Here is an 18,504-nt window from a genome sequence, read left to right as displayed (position 1 = left end):
TTTCATAAAATCCGTAATAACCAACCCGATGCTTCTGATGATTGACATTGTATTATGTCCGAGAAGGTTCCTTATTTTAAAGGTGAGGAGACATTTCCGTGACAGCTAACAATAGCAATATTTAGTACGCTTTGATCAGCAAAAGATGTAGTATCTCGGTGATCGCTGTGTCCGTGCTTTATATTAACATTTCCAGTGTTCTCGGCAAACACAATTCATACATAGAATGTGCAAGCGATATGTCTTTCTGCAAAAAGCAATCTATTTTGATTTATCTTTACACCTCAAATCAATCAGAAGCAAAAACATGATCAGCATATCACAGACATATTATAATACTGCAAAGATAGTCATCTTAATACTGAAACAAGAGAGTGTATCATAATACTGAAACAAGAAAGTGTATCATAATACTGAAACAAGAGAGTGTATTATAATACTGAAACAAGAGAGTGTATCATGATACTGAAACAAGAGAATGTATCATAATACTGAAACAAGAGAGTGTATCATATAATACTGAAACAAGAGAGTGTATCATAATATTGAAACAAGAGAGTGTATTATAATACTGAAACAAGAGAGTGTATCATAATATTGAAACAAGAGAGTGTATCATAATACTGAAACAAGAAAGTGTATCATAATACTGAAACAAGAGAGTGTATTATAATACTGAAACAAGAGAGTGTATCATGATACTGAAACAAGAGAATGTATCATAATACTGAAACAAGAGAGTGTATCATATAATACTGAAACAAGAGAGTGTATCATAATATTGAAACAAGAGAGTGTATTATAATACTGAAACAAGAGAGTGTACCATAATATTGAAACAAGAGAGTGTATCATAATACTGTAACAAGAGAGTGTATCATATTGCTGAACCAAGAGAGTGTATCATAACACGGAAACAAGAGAGTGTATTATAATACTGAAACAATATAATCATCTTATAACTGAAACGAGAGAGTGTGTCATAATACTAAAACAAGAGAGTGTATGGGTTATTACGTATCTTGATATTAACCTCTGGGTCATTACGTCTCTTGATATTACACTCTGGGTCATAAGGTGTCTTGCTACTACCGTCTGGGTCATTACGTATCTTGATATTACTGTCCGGGTTACTATGCCTCTTTATATAAAATGTCTGGGAAATTATGTCTCTTGATATTACAGTCTGGATCATTACATTTCTTTATATGATCATCTGGGTCAATACGTTCTTAATTCCAACGTTTTCTAGATCGTGAATACTGAATAACCGATACTCATTATTCAGCAGTTCCCATGTACGGCATTATGCGTTATTGTTTGCAATGTTGAGGCGGCAATTTTGTTCCATTATTTAGCGACCATTGATTTTGGGTAGAACAAACAAAATTATGGCGAATACTGGCATACAGCGGTGCGGTATCATTGTATTTCTTAGCTTATTATTTAAAACAAATATCTAGCATGGACTATACTTATGATGAATACGGCATTGCTCTGAATACATTATTATGATGAATACGTTAAATCTCTGAATACAATTATTATGATGAATATGGTAAAGCTATGAATATATTATTATGATGAATACGGTAAAGCTCTGAATATATTATTATGATGAATACGGTAAAGCTCTTAGTACATTATTATGGTGAATACGGTAAAGCTATGAATATCTTATTATGATGAATACGGTAAAGCTCTGAATATATTATTATGATGAAAGTGGTAATGCTCTGAATACATTATTATGATGAATACGGTAAAGCTCTGAATATATTATTACGATGAATATGGTAATGCTCTTAGTACATTATTATGATGAACCTGGTAATGATCTTAATACATCATCATGATGAATACGGTAAAGCTCTGAATACATTATTATGATGAACGTAGTAATGCTCTGAAAACATTACATTACTAATCCATCTGTTCTATGCTTTTCTTACGTCCAATTCATGCTATTGACAAATTTTATCAAAATGAGTACACATATCATGAATGTACTGGCACTTTAAATAGCTTACGAGTATCTACTTGTATACTCGTCACGGCTGTACACAACACTCCTGTCGTAAACAGATATCTGCTGTAACAATGTAAGTACCAGTAAATGTCATCGTACATGGACGGAAATCGCCAATGACATTTAGAGGTATATACTTACAATCACCTATATAAAGTATCGAGGCTCTTGTTATGGTTTCACTATGAGAACAATAAGGAAGTTTCAATGGAAACTACGCAAAATCCCAACATTTGATAGAATATCTTGTGTAAATGCGATTATACAGTTAAAGATTGAAATAATTAAACATTATAAGTCTATCAAATGTCTTGACTAAGTGAACTTTGAAACTACAAGTTTTGTTTACTTTTGATCTTTTTTCTACAATTAATTTTCGGTATATTTCCTCTTGTTTCTTTGTGCGTTTTTATTTATTTATCTATTTATTCATTTTTGTTACTGTTTTTTTCCTTGACACACTTCTTAATATGACCCTGGTTGTTCCGGGGGCGTTAAACACACACAGACAAGCTAGCAAAGATCGACATACATCCTCATGTACAATGTACTTATATATTCACTCTCCATTCCTTGTTGATGCTATTTTCGTAATCATGCATCTCTTTAAAAAAAATTAAAAACCCATGAAAATAACAAACAACAACAAAAACAGAAACAAATAAAAAAAAAACAAGAAAAAAAATAATGATGAAAAACAACAACAAACAAGAAATATCTTTAAAAGAGATAAACGGCATAGTTTTAATACTGGTTGTTATAATGTAAAACTGCTGGTGAAATAAATTAACGAACGAATGCGTTTCAGCACGGGTAACAAAATTAGATCAGTTTGAATCAATTTTTAGTGATAATCAGGAATATAGATTTATCAATGTGTCATTTGAAAAGATATATCCACTTATTCAGCTTGCATTCAATCTGAACTTTGTTTCGTTTTTAACTGCATATCTGCATTTTACATTTACCGCTACATTGACCAATCACATACTTCATCTTGACCAGTAACGCCACCTGTCGCGTCATATCCGGAGCCAAAAGAATATTATACGGCTATGCCGAAAAGCAAAAACATTCTGGTGAAATTCCTATTTGGGTATGCTACGCTGTTTTAATATGGTGTTCGGTTATTGAAACTATTAACGTCCATGATGCATATAAATGTTTTTTTTTTTTTTTTGGAAAATAATCGAAACTTCATTCATAGCAATAGTATAACAATAGTATACCAAAAAATAGTATACTAAACAATGTGATAAGTTGATTTAAACATATTCTATTGTCAAAACACAAATGGGATTAGACACAAGTAAAAACTTATAATCAGTGTGTACTGGATTGGGCATAATGCCATGTAGATAGGAAGGGGTAAGGTTATTGTGTATTTTGTAAAATAAAGTAAGTTTTCTAACTTTACGACGATTACTTAAAGTATCCCATCCTGTTTCATAATATAAACTTTGTCGACTTGTGAAGATAGGGAGACCAGTGGCAATTCTGGCAGCTTCTAACTGAAGTTTCTCTAACTTGTCTGAATTTATACTATTACATTCATCCCATAGTTCGCAAGCATATTCCAAAAGAGGTCTTATAAAAACAGTGTACAATTTTGACAATGTATCTCTATCTAAAGTAAATTTTATTTTACGAAGGACTGATAAGTGTTTTGAAGCTGATTTGACTACATTGTTTACATGTTCTGTCCATTTGCACTTTACCCCTAGATGTTTGTGGTTTGAAAATATCTGAAGCGGTGTATTATCAAATGTCAAATTTAAAGGGGATGTAGAACAATGGAAAACTACGACTTCAGTTTTAGAGGGATTAAAATTTACCTTCCATTTATCAGCCCATTCTTCTATCAGCGCAAGATCGTGATTCATTACTTGTTCTATTTCTATTGATCTATTAGAGGAAAATGATAAGGATGTATCATCATCAAACATGCTTACTAGTGAAAGTAAACTATCCGATATATCATTTATAAATATTAAAAATAATAAAGGACCAAGAACAGAACCCTGTGGAACACCTGCTTTTAAATGCCCAATAGAAGAAGTAGAATTACCTAAAACCAGCCGTTGTTTCCTATCGTGTCAATAATTATGGATCCAGGAAAGAATATTTCTTCTTATACCGTACGCATGCAATTTTTATCACCAGACCCCTGTGCCAAACTCTATCAAAAGCTTTAGATATATCAAAAAAAATCATACATGTTTGTTTTTTTATTTTCAAATGCTGAGCAGATAGTATGATATATTTCAATTAGCTGGTAAACAGTCGAATGTCCTTTAACAAAACCGGACTGATATTTATATAATAAGTTATTATCTAGTAAATAGTTATGGAGGTATTTATGTATAATTCTTTCAAACAGTTTACCTACAGTGCTAAGTAATGAAATAGGTCTGTAATTTGACTTTACAAATATTGGGTACTACTAATTACTTCGGCGAGACTATCTACTCCGACAACACGATAAAAGTGTAACCCTGGTAAATACTAGCCGCAATATAAGAACCAAAACACACATACACACTCTCATCGATCAATCTAACGTAGCTAAACAAACAGTAATGCCATTAATGATAATAATAATAATAAAAGACTAACGTAATGATGCCATTTAAATATATATTTATTTATATACTGTGTGTATTTATATACAAATTAAAACTTGTTTTAATGCTATTTATGCAGGCAGAACTCTGTATAGGATTCCTGTTTTTATTTAGAAACTTTACAGTAATTATTCGAAAGAGGCAGTAAAGGGAGAAGTGAGATGGTCAAGCTAATCACTTTGCGCATTAATATTTTGCTAAATTTAGAACGCTATAAAAGCGCATGACGTAGCTGCCTTCACTCAGAGGCTGAAGATCCAAGATGGCAGAACAAGGTGCGTAATACGGTCAAGGTCAATTTTGATCTGTTTTAGTTATCTGCCTATTTTGATCTTCTATTTCTAGACCATATTTTTACCAAAGGTTTTGTTGACATACTGGATTGTCAGTGACAATGTCTTCGGTCCTGGTATTAGGTCATAGTTTCATCAAAAGATTGGATGATAGCCTAGTGGGTTCATGGACGAATCTCGGTTTTGACCCAGACCGTTTAGCAATTTGTTGTGTCGGTAAAAGTGGAGGAAAAATCAATCAGATGTATGCTCGCTGGATTTCGGATATTATAAGGAAGGTGCAGCCCTCTGTAGTTTTACTTCAAATTGGAGGAAACGACTTAGACTGTGTCGATTATGAGAGGGTGAAGGACACTTTGGTTACCGACCTACTTTCTATAGCTCAGTGGTTAATGGCGGGATTTGGTGTCAAGCGAGTCGGTTTTATGCAGTTGTTCTATCGTAAGACAACAAGATGTTCACCTGTTGATATCTATAACGACAATGTGGATTTTATCAATATGTCTTTAAAACATAGCTGTGTGGGTTCAAAAGTTTTCTACTGGCGACATAAGGGTCTCAAGGACGGTGTTTTGGATGTCTTGTGTAGGGATGGAGTCCATTTATCGCCTGGGGGCATGCGCAAATACATCTATTCTGTCCGAGGTGCCGCCCTACAGGGTTTACGATTGGTTGCCGATAACATGTGACTTATTTTCCTTCCCGATAAGGTAAGGTCATGCATATTCATTATCAGTATTGTTTACAAACACTTGAGCTATTATGGGATGTATGTGATGTCATACTTGAGTTTTACTGCGCAAGTGTAGTGTACTTCCGCCCAGCTGTTGCTTATCTAAGTCAATAGTAAGTGTTGTAGTGGAATCGTACGTTACTTTTGTCGCATATTGTCGCAGACGGTGTTTCTGTATATATATCTGAGATTAGATACCCTTTATATTTGTTACAAACGGATACTGTTGGCAGGCGAGAGGTCAAACTGTGTTTACATAGGAGTTTACCGCATAGGTAGTTTCACTTTGATTACGTGTAACGTAAGTTAGGCTCTGCATTGTTTACATGTGCATTCACATGTGTAGTGTGTTGTATACGCGTTTGTCACATGTTGGTTGAGGAGTCTTATTTTAAATGTGGTTTCACGTGATAAGTTGCGCAGTTTTTACCACGTGAGTTCATGTGGGCTGTGCAGTCTTTTGTCTACATGTGCATTTCACATGTGTAGTATATTTTACATGGGGTTTCATATCATGTGTTGTGCAGTTTTTACCACGTGAGTTCATGTGGGCTGTGCTGTCTGTGTTTTACATGTGCATTTCACATGTGTAGTGTTTACATGTGCATTTCACATGTTTAATGTTTACATGTTCGTTTCACATGTGTTTTACAGCTTTTTACCTTGTCGGCTCATGTGGGCTGTGCAAATTATGTTAACATATGTCTGCATATTTTGTAGTTTATTGTGTCAGCATATTTTGTAGTTATTAAATAAGCATTTCACTGTATTGTACAACACAGTTTTTATCGCACACGTTTATGTGTGTGCTTCTCATACATTCATGTGTTCAGTGTAAACAGATAATTTGTATCAAATACACTTTATTAACCTACAGTTCAAATAATTTTCGTTCAACATGGTGAATGAATTCCCTAGCTATTTGACAGCTATTTCTTTCATCAGATGTAAGGAATTTTCTAACTGTTGAACAGTTTTAAAACTTCACACTTTCAACATTGTTTTGAGTTAAATTTGTTTCGATAATTATCAACACCCATGAATCATTTGAACTCTAAATGTTGACTTTGTGTTTGTTTAACTTTACAACACATATTACCTCACAGACTGATAGGTTCGTTCTAGGTTGGAATCATTAGATCTTTGGTTTGAGACATATTGATATCCAGATACCGTTTCAAAAAATTTATTTTCCAGAGCATGGGCCGGGTCCTTCAAGGAGGACACGTAGGCGTGCAGCACTGCAAAACACATTGGTGGGTAGGAGACGTCCTACAGGTACGAGAATACAAGATCATGAGGGTCAACCGCCAGCTCCTCGTATTGAAGTGACAACACCAGTTGTGGGGTTGGCAAGCCCCGCATCTTTGCCAACGACACAGGAGATTGTCAAGGAGTTGTTCAATAAAATGAAGGATGAGGGTTACATAATGCCTATGCCTGTAAATGGGGCAGGTGCCACGGCACCAACAGTCCTTCCACCAGGTCCACCAGCTAACTACAGTACACAAGTACTCCCTGCAGTGGCACAAAGAATCACTATTCCAGCTGCAGCATCTGGATCTCCGACAGTTCAAGCCTCTGATATCACAAACATTGTTCCACAGGCTAACAGTGGACTTTCTATGCCATCAGTGCACACAATCCAACAACCGGAACATTTATCAAATATGAACATTACTGCACCATTAGCAAATGTTGTGTCAAATTTGACGGGTGGACTTGTTTCGGCAGCAAGCACAATATATGGATCGGCATCCAACGCCAATTCCAGACCACCTGCTGAGAATCTGAACAAGTCCCTGATAGACCTTTTGTTGTCTGCTACAGCCCCACAAACAAGACGGACTTACCTTAGGGCGTATCAGATGTTCCAGCAGTTCCTAAGTTGCACTTATCCAACCATTTCCATTATACCTACTAATGTGGGTACGTTAGCCTATTTCATAACTCATATTCATCAAACTGGTTTAGCTGCTTCAACAATTTCAACTTATATTGCAGCCATTGCCTACCTGAATAAATTGGCAGGTTTCCCTGATCCGTCACAGTCGTTCATCATTAAAAAGCTGCTAGTGTCGGTACAACGAACTTCTTCTCGTGCCGATAGTCGACTACCTATTACTCCTGTCATTTTGGCAAAATTAGTAGACTCATTACCAAGTGTGTGTCAGTCAGCATATCAGATCTGCTTGATTAGAGCTATGTACCTTTTGGCATTCCATGCATTCTTACGTGTAGGGGAGATGGCTCTAAATAAGTCTGCGTCACATGTTCTTCAGTTTCACGATGCTACCCTTTCACATGATTCCAATGGCTGTCCCTCCAAACTTGAGCTCACTTTTCGCTCTTTCAAGGGGCATTACAATATCCGGCCCATTACATTATCACTACAATGTAAACCTGCTAAGCCTGCCACCTGCCCCGTCTTGGCCCTCCACCAATATTTACTTCTCCGTGGCTCTTTAGCAGGGCCACTTTTTTGCTTTCCCAATGGCATACCAATTACATATTCTTACTTCAACAGTTGCTTACAGAGTTCTCTGGCCTGGGCAGGGTTAGCTCACCTGCCTTATACTAGTCATAGTTTCAGGATAGGTGCAGCAAGCCATGCAGCAGCCAGTGGTGTGGCCGATGATGAAATACAACAGATGGGCAGGTGGCACTCTTTAGCCTTTAAAAGGTACATAAGGATGCCAACTTTTTATGATATATGACTTTTTGAGATTGTGATACCATCTACTGGGCATTGGGTCGAGTAGTTGGTCCTCTACATCAGTTGGTTTTTACTTTATTCATTGTGTCTTATAGACATAGAAATAGTTATTTCATAATTTGTTGCTCTGAACCTCCTGCTGGGCATAGGGTCGAGTAGTTGGTTTTAAAGCAAATAGTGGGTTTTAAGAACCTGTTTAAGTATACCTTTACCTTATCATAGTTATATTATGACATCCTTAATGTTTTACGTTTGTATGACATTACTTTGTAATTTTTAATTTTTCGGCCTTCAGACTATCTTCTGGGCATAGGGTCGAGAAGTTGGTCTCAAGACCAATGTTTTTTGTAATTTTCTGTCAACTTCTGGAGAAGATAAAGACTAAAACTTATGTAGGTTTTATAAAACTTTTACATGTATTAGTTTTTTGATATGTTTTATGTACCACGTGTATTAAAAGTGATAATCTTCTTTAAAAACTGTGTAGGCAGTAAATAACATTGTACCAGTTACAACGGCCATATAAACTGGAGTTTATACACTTCAACATCATCTCTTGTTTTTGATACATGTTTTTGCCTTGAAAACGGCTTGTTTTTGGATGAATTTTCCTTGGTTGCCGTAAGAATTGGGTTGCTGTAGATAATTTTAATGACCAAATGTTATGGACACCTTTCATCTTTTTCTTCATGTTGCATTTGCTTTCCGCCATGGCTACGGATGGGGGATGATTCCTGTGACACTGCACATAATCTCGAGGTTTCAATTGTTTGTGTACAGTAATCATTGTGGCGGGATTGGATCCCCATCTAAGACTTTTGTGTCAATACTGATTAATTAACAACCGTCGTTTACTATAATAAACGGCCATATTCAAATCAGATCTGTTGTCCGAGTTTTATTATTAGTCTTACAAGCTTGCCATGGTGGATGCCCTGTATAAATACAAATTAAAACTTGTTTTAATGCTATTTATGCAGGCAGAACTCTGTATAGGATTCCTGTTTTTATTTAGAAACTTTACAGTAATTATTGAAAGAGGCAGTAAAGGGAGAAGTGAGATGGTCAAGCTAATCACTTTGCGCATTAATATTTTGCTAAATTTAGAACGCTATAAAAGCGCATGACGTAGCTGCCTTCACTCAGAGGCTGAAGATCCAAGATGGCAGAACAAGGTGCGTAATACGGTCAAGGTCAATTTTGATCTGTTTTAGTTATCTGCCTATTTTGATCTTCTATTTCTAGACCATATTTTTACCAAAGGTTTTTGCCCACCTCCATCCCCTTTCTTGCCTCCTTTTATGATTGATATGTATATAATACTAAAAGTGTGTATATTTATTGTTTTTTGTCTATATACAAAGTTTGAATGGTATAATTACAGTTATTGTTCTTATAACTTTTTTATTGATGTTATTAAACTGATACGAGTTACTTTACTACATTTAGATGTACAATTTGTAAGTTTTGTATTTTCTATATAAGATGTAGGTATTATTTTCAGTAAGAGGTATAACTTTTGTTAATTCTATCATATGTTCTGTATATAATGTCCGATGTAGGACATATGATTTAGTTTCTAAGATGGATACCCAAGTTTATGTCTTGAAATTGATTACAATGTATGTTATGTTCATGAGATGGCGGGATTGGATCCCCATCTAAGACTTTTGTGTCAATACTGATTAATTAACAACCGTCGTTTACTATAATAAACGGCCATATTCAAATCAGATCTGTTGTCCGAGTTTTATTATTAGTCTTACAAGCTTGCCATGGTGGATGCCCTGTATAAATATTATTATGTATTAAGTAATACGTTATGTAATGTTGTGAATAACTCCAAGTAGTGGTAAGTATGGATTCACAAGTGATTATAATTGGTGTGAAAATTAGAGCGGTGTCGAAAGTAAAGGAGATTGAAAATTGTGATATATTTGGTGAATATACTCAACACGTATGTTTATTGTATAATTGTGTAGGTACATTTGTATGATGTATGTATGTATGCATGTATTGTGTATGTATGTGTGATATGGGTCAATCAAGTGCGATTACAGGTTGTGAGTCAGTAATGGTAAGTGTGGATTTCCACGCTAGACCATAACACGACTGGCTCACAGCTGGTGATCATGATTGACCTATCCAACTATCATGAAGTGTATGTATATATGTATGTACATGTGTGGTATGTATGTAATTATATATGTGTGATATGGGTCAATCAAGTGCGATTACAGGTTGTGGGTAAGTAATGGTAAGTGGGGATTTCCACGCTAGATTGTGTAATACAATGAAAGAAAATAAAGGAATGAAATGTGTAAATGAATGTAAGGTGATGAATGAGAGCCCTCTTGTATGAGGATATATTTGTCAGGATATTGAATCCAGGGCCTCAACCCTGGCAGCAGTCCAAATTGTTAAATGTTCTGGGGCATTAAAATTTCTTGTACCTTAAAAAAAAAAAAAAAAAAATATGGAGTCACGTCACTTCTTAGTCACGTATAATTGGTCAGTGTAGCCCCTGCGTCCCGTCAGATGGCGCTTGGGATTGTTGGCGGTTGAGCTGTGGATGAGGGGAGGGGAAAGTAAAGTTGTACTGTTATTTTGTGAGTGATGTTAACATGTATACAGTATGTAATTGTCGACATCCTTCAGACCTGTCTCATGTTATACCCAATAGACATTGAATTTGATACGAAACAGTGATGCTAGCTCTGTTCGCATCGTAACGTGCGGATGTGATTGGTCAATTTATGGATCATTTGTTATTACGTCATACTGCCACTGTTTCGAATCAATGTCTTATCTCGCAAACGTTTGGCATGGTCAAGTGTCTATCGTAAGCAATAAGAAATTGTTTATCAAACGTTCCGGTTGTGACGAGACGTACTTCTGTACGGGTCGGACTCCAAACACGGACTAATAACGTTCAAGTACGGATGGGGTCACAAACCGGATTCGCGTAACATTTGTCAATTGGGAGATAAGAGAGTCTTAATGTCATGGCGAAAACAACTGCTACAAAAAGATACCACGTAATATAGTTAGATCGCATTTGATTGTCTCACTCCGATACACCGGCACAGATAATTCCAGAAACCTCACATATTGACTGTTCAATAACAATACAGATAAAAAGTACAGAAAATAATAAGAAAAAAAAAAAAAAAAAGGTCTGTAATTAGAGGGTAGAAATATCTCAATTTTCTTAAATAATGGAAGAACAGTAGCCAATTTCCAGGCGGAAGGAAATTTACATTCTCTTAGTGAACGATTAAATAATATATGAAGCGGTTCAAAAACTGTTTCTGCAGTGTTTTTCAACATGTTGTGGCTTATAAAATCAACTGCTGTTGCCTTGTTCAATTTCAAAGTTTTCAGAATATCAAGAATATCGGTTATGGTAATTGTTATTGTATGAATTGATGAATTACAGCGGGATTGGAAACTAGGGTTATCTAGATCATCGTCACCGATATTTGCTATTGAACAGAAATAGTTATTTAAAACATTTGCTTTACTTTCATCATCGTGTACTAAATAATTATTTTCAGGGTTAAACAGTGTAGGAATAGTTTCTGCGTTTGCTGATTTCCCAATCAATTGGCGCATAAATCGCCAGTAAGATTTGAATCAGAGGCATCTAGTAAATATATCAAACCATTAACATTAGCGAAGAAGGATAACTTAGCTTGCTTTTTCATATTGTTCACTTTATTCCTTTGATCTTTAAATGTTTTCAAACTATTAATATTTTTATTGTTTCGAAATTTATTGTGTAATCGATTTCTTTTCCTTATTTCAAGTCTTAGTTCGGATGTAAACCAAGGTTTATCATTTTTTCTAATAGTCACTTTTTTCATTGGTGTATTAATTTTAGCAAATTCTAAGAAATTAGATGTAAATAATCCACAAGCTTCATCTAGACTAGAAGCATTGTTTAAAACAGCATCCCAAGGAAAGACTCTAATCAAGGAATTCAATAGCAGAAAATCTAAACATTACGTTTTAAAGTTTTGGTTTTTTGGGGGGCTAATTATAAAACAGAATGTTTAAGTGACAATGTTAATTACTTGTCACTAACAAGAACAAGGTCAATCAAAGTACTAGTATTTGTAGTAATACGTGTTGGTTCCGTAATTACATTGGTCAGGTTAAAGAGCATGACAATATCGCGGAGTTTACTGTTAAATACAGAAAGAATATCAACATTGATATCGCCTTGTATCACTATATTAGAACAAGAAGAAAACGCCCTTTCAATAGAATTTTGAAATTCGTCCCAATAAAGAGCGCTTGATATGCCCGGCGGGCGATAAATTGTACACAATAATATAGTATTATTTTCAGTGATTAATTCGAGCCGAATTATTTCACCACTCTTAAATTCCAAATCTCGTCTTCTACTGTAATGAATATCATTAGATACATAAACCATAGCACCACTACCGTAGCTGTTTCTATCAAGTCGTATATGTTCATAAAACCCTTCTATTTTTAAATATAAATTTCCATAGTTTGAGTCAAGATGAGTTTCAGTAATAGATATCACTTGATATTCATGTGCTAAACATTCTTTATTACATTTTTACCAGTGAAATATCAAAAATTATTCATTCTGTAAAAGTGATATTTTTCACTAGTGAAAAATATCACTTTTGCTGATTTGACCAATCAAATTCATGATTAGAAAATACCAAAATAATTGACCAATCAGAAAGCCCGACATATATGTCAGCACCTGGACAGGGGGAACTACTGTTTTTGTTTACAAATTATCGCTGTAGGCCTAGTTAGCATACGGGGTAGGGTTTTCGTTAATAAAAAATGTAATAAACAGAATATCTAACAGTGTCTTCAGTAATACCAAATATATTACTCGTGCTGCGCACTCGTGAAAAATATCAAAATATTAGCCCCACTCGTGAAATATATTTGGTATTACTGAAGACACTGTTAGATATCCCCTATATATCAGATATTGTATTACGAACACTTCTACTATTTAGATGAAATAGCGACAATTCCCTATTGCCTTCCGGACCAGGATTCGTTTCTATATCATTACAAAGAAAAAGTATAAGTAGTAGAATAAGTGTTATGTCAGTGCTTGGTAAAAACGATTGTAGAGTAATAAAGACATAAGTCAAGTATAAGTAAAAACGATTGTAGAGTAATAAAGACATAAGTCAAGTATAAGCCTTCAATATAGAAGGCAGTAAAAATCCTATGTCGAGCAAGGAAAAATAATCCTGATATTTATACAATTTGTTTGAGGATGATATGGCACTATAACACATTACATGTAGTGAAGCCCTATTGCCGCCCTAAACAAAGCTATATCAATGAACGTCTAGGTACACAATATACAGTTGTTGACTGGGGTTGAGGGCAACAGATGATTTTTTGAACCCGAAGACAAACTGTTAACCGAGGCCGAAGGCCGAGGGCAACAGTTTGTGTGAGGGTCCAACAAATCATTTGTTGCCCGAAAACCCAGTCGATAACTGTTTTGTTATACCCCAACAAATCATTGACGTCACGAATTGTAGGTGTGACGTCACTCCGGTCCAACAGCACATTTTAACAGTCGATTTTAACAGTTCTTTGGACGCTCGACGGAACAGTTCATTTATTGGCATTTTTGTCAATAGAGTTTATATAGAAACTATTTTATAGGGGTATAACAAACGACGTTAGTGGGCGGCTATATAGTGGCAGTGAATATAATTCTAGCAGACATGCTTGGGTACAAGTGATAAAAATGTAATGAGCAAAATCAAAATAACAAAAAAATAGAAATGATAAAACGAAACTCAGGAAGAAAACCAATATATACAAAGACATTTAACTCAAGTATTGAGTTAACACATGAGGAGGGCAATATTAATTACATACTGGTGCATAACAACACACACAACTTACATAGATGCTTAAATGTTGAGAGAATGACAGTTTCGTATGCTACCAATAAGCAAAATATAGTCTATGTGCACTTATGCGCAATGAAACTTTTGACGATACTTGGTAATAGCGAAAGATGGTAATAACATGTAGAAGGTTGCCAGGATTACTGCATTATAGTAACACTTTTTTTCAAATACTAGAGCCACGTTAATTTGAAGAAGGAAAAATGAAAAATAAAATTATATAATATATATATGTGTGTCGATATACTAATACTATTCTGAAGTGTGACACAATATGCATTTTCAAAAACTGGTGCTTTATATGCAATGAATGATGATATTTTATACATGTCTATATAATATACTGAAAGTTTGACACAGTATGAATGTTAATATACTGTAACTATACTGAATGATGACATTTTATACATGTCTATATACTATACTGAAAGCTTGACACAGTATGAATGTTAATATACTGTAACTATACTGAATGATGACATTTTATACATGTCTATATACTATACTGAATGGTGACATATTATACATGTCTATATACTATACTGGAAGTTTGACACAGTATGAGTGTTAATATACTGTAACTATACTGAATGATGACATATTATACATGTCTATATACTATACTGAAAGTTTGACACAGTATGAGTGTTGATATACTGTAACTATACTGAATGATGACATATTATACATGTCTATGTAATATACTAAATGTTTGACACAGTATGAATGTAAATATACGGTTATTATACTGAATGGTGACATATTATACATGTCTATATACTATACTGAAAGTTTGACACAGTATGAGTGTTAATATACTGTAACTATACTGAATGATGACATATTATACATGTCTATGTAATATACTAAATGTTTGACACAGTATGAATGTAAATATACGGTTATTATACTGAATGGTGACATATTATACATGTCTATATACGATACTGAAAGCTTGACACAGTATGAATGTTAATATACTGCTACTATATTGAATGATGACATATTATACATGTCTATATACTATACTGAAAGTTTGACACAGTATGAATGTTAATATACTGTAACTATACTGAATGATGGCATATTATACATGTCTATATACTATACTGAAAGTTTGACACAGTATGAGTGTTAATATACTGTAACTATACTGAATGATGGCATATTATACATGTCTATATACTATACTGAAAGTTTGACACAGTATGAGTGTTAATATACTGTAACTATACTGAATGATGGCATATTATACATGTCTATGTAATATACTGAATGTTTGACACAGTATGAATGTTAATATACTGTTACTATACTGAATGATGGCATTTTATACATGTCTATATACTATACTGAAAGTTTGACACAGTATGAATGTTAATATACTGTTACTATACTGAATGATGGCATTTTATACATGTCTATATACTATACTGAAAGTTTGACACAGTATGAGTGTTAATATACTGTAACTATACTGAATGATGGCATATTATACATGTCTATATACTATACTGAAAGTTTGACACAGTATGAATGTTAATATACTGTAACTATACTGAATGATGGCATATTATACATGTCTATATACTATACTGAAAGTTTGACACAGTATGAGTGTTAATATACTGTAACTATACTGAATGATGGCATATTATACATGTCTATGTAATATACTGAATGTTTGACACAGTATGAATGTTAATATACTGTTACTATACTGAATGATGGCATTTTATACATGTCTATATACTATACTGAAAGTTTGACACAGTATGAATGTTAAAATACTGTTACTATAATGTATGCATGATGTAAACGTCTATATAATGATGCCATGTTGAGTAATAACACGATAGACATTTCAATATATTATACTTTACTGACCGATGTCACGTTATAAGTGATACGTTAGAAAATAATGTCAAAATAAGAGTATAGCAGGATTAAAATTGAAGCAAATAGAATAAAAAGAAAGACACAAAACTGTTTTGAACATGAAATACGAAACTCGGTAACAAATGATCAAAAATACCTATGGAATATTCTAAATAAGTTATTCGGTAAAAAGTTCATCCCACTATACAGGAACTGTTCAAATATTTCAAAATTCTGAACAGTAATCATTCGGAAGAAGAATACGAGTGTTTAGTTAATGATGTCTAAAAAGTTAAAGAAAAATAGGGCTAATGGTATAGAAAGAATTGATAATAAACATATCAAACATATTCTGCAGACATATCTTCACATCTATAGTAAACAATAGCCTAACTAAACTAGGGAACATATCAAATATATTCTATAGACATTTCATCACATCTATAGTAAACAATAGGAAAACTAAACTAGCGAATATATCAAATATACTCTACAGACATTTCATCACATCTATAAAAACAATAGGAAAACTAAACTGGCGAACATATCAAAATATATACTCTACAGACATTCATCACATCTATAAAAAACAATAGGAAAATTAAACTAGCAAACATATCAAACATATTCTGCAGACATTTCCTCACATCTATAATAAACATTAGCCTCACTAAACTAGCGAACACAGCAAACATATTCTACAGACATTTCCTCACATCTATAATAAACAATAGGAAAACTAAACTAGCAGATGATTTGATCTGATATCGTATACACAAGCCTGGTTAAGACAGTGGCATTCCACCACTGAAATATTATATATTGCATATTCTTATCGGTAACTTTTTTCTACAAAATAAAAGTTATATTGTTATTGGCTATTTTTAAAAGCCTTTGATACGATGTTGGAAAAAATATAATTCTTCTCAATTACAAGATTTTGTTTTGTTTTGTTTGTTGTTTTTTTTATATGTCATTTCGATAAAAAAACTAAATCCTGTGTTGGAAATGGGAATGATACAAAATGTATATCTGATTTTTTTATGTGTAATGTTGGAGTAAAATAAGGCGAGAATTTGTCACATTTTTTGTTTTCTATATTTCCAAATGCTTTTGAAAGGTATCAAAAAAGAAATGATATCAAGTTTGGGAGAAATTGATACTTTATGTGAACATGATCTAAGTATGTATGTAAAATAATTTGTTATTTTATATGCAGATGATACTGTGTTAAAGTCAGAATCACCTAAATGTTTACAGTGTACTCTCGATTGCTTCCTAAAATATTGCGAAAATTGGAAATTAGCTGTCAATACCAAAAAAAACCACAAAATAGTAATTGTTAAAAAATGTAAAAGTAGAACACAATTAAATTTTCATATGATTTGACGAGCCAACTACTTGTGAAGATTCTGTTCCTTAACCTATACTGTTCAAGTACATGTACAATTGGTCATTTGGGAAAGCATGAAAAAGGTTATAGCTGAACATACAAAGAAAGCATTGTTTGCATTATGTACTAAAATAAGAAATATTCCATTATCAATTGACCTACAACAGACATTGTTTGATTCGCTGTCTCTTAAATTCTACTACATGTATATGCCTATGAAATTTGGGAATTTTGTAAATGTAAGTATAATTAAAAAAGGTATTTGCAATTTTGTAGAAAAAAATACGTTTTCGAAGTAATATACCAAGTTTCATGTTGAACTGTGCAAATTTCAACGTGATATCAACGCTTAGATGTCAATGCTTTGTGATAAATTAATTTGCAGGAAGTAAACGTTCTAGTGTCTGATATCGCTTGATACTGAAAATAAAAGAAAAGAAAATCGCAGAATACAAAAATATAAATTAATTGGGTATATAAAATATATTCTTAATGACACAAATTTTTACCAATATTTGTATTTACAAAAACACAATTACAATCAATAGTTTTATTGAAAGACGTTTCTGTGACCAATTTATTCAAAATGTTTCGGAAAGAAAACAATGGAAACAGGATGTGACAATTCATCATTAATTAATATTTCTTTGATCATATTCTATGAAATCATAATTAACCACCACGCGGTTATACTTTGACATTTGCGTAGCCACTACATTATATCAGGCTTGATTGAGATTACTAATCTATCCGTAGTAATATATACAATGAGATGCCATAGATTATGGTTATTCACATGACTACAATGTATTTAGTTTTCTGTATTTTGTATGTATCATTGTATCTTTGTGACCCTGTCTAATATCTACAATGTATTTAGTTTGCTGTATTTTGTATGTATCGTT

At 33.5% G+C, this 18,504-nt stretch overlaps 1 long non-coding RNA gene across 1 annotated transcript; it reads left to right on the top strand.

Moving 5' to 3' along the window:
• The first annotated feature begins 4,793 nt into the window (after positions 1 to 4,793).
• Positions 4,794 to 10,130, top strand: LOC117343452. The gene is made up of 2 exons (XR_004536017.1): positions 4,794 to 5,016; positions 9,659 to 10,130. It is a non-coding gene; the product is annotated as an uncharacterized LOC117343452 (long non-coding RNA).
• Positions 10,131 to 18,504: the final 8,374 nt, after the last annotated feature.

Source organism: Pecten maximus, chromosome 15 (genome assembly GCF_902652985.1).
Source record: "Pecten maximus chromosome 15, xPecMax1.1, whole genome shotgun sequence".
NCBI lineage: Eukaryota > Metazoa > Mollusca > Bivalvia > Pectinida > Pectinidae > Pecten > Pecten maximus.
Note: the sequence above shows the minus strand (reverse complement) of the source record. Positions and strands in the feature narration are given on the sequence as shown.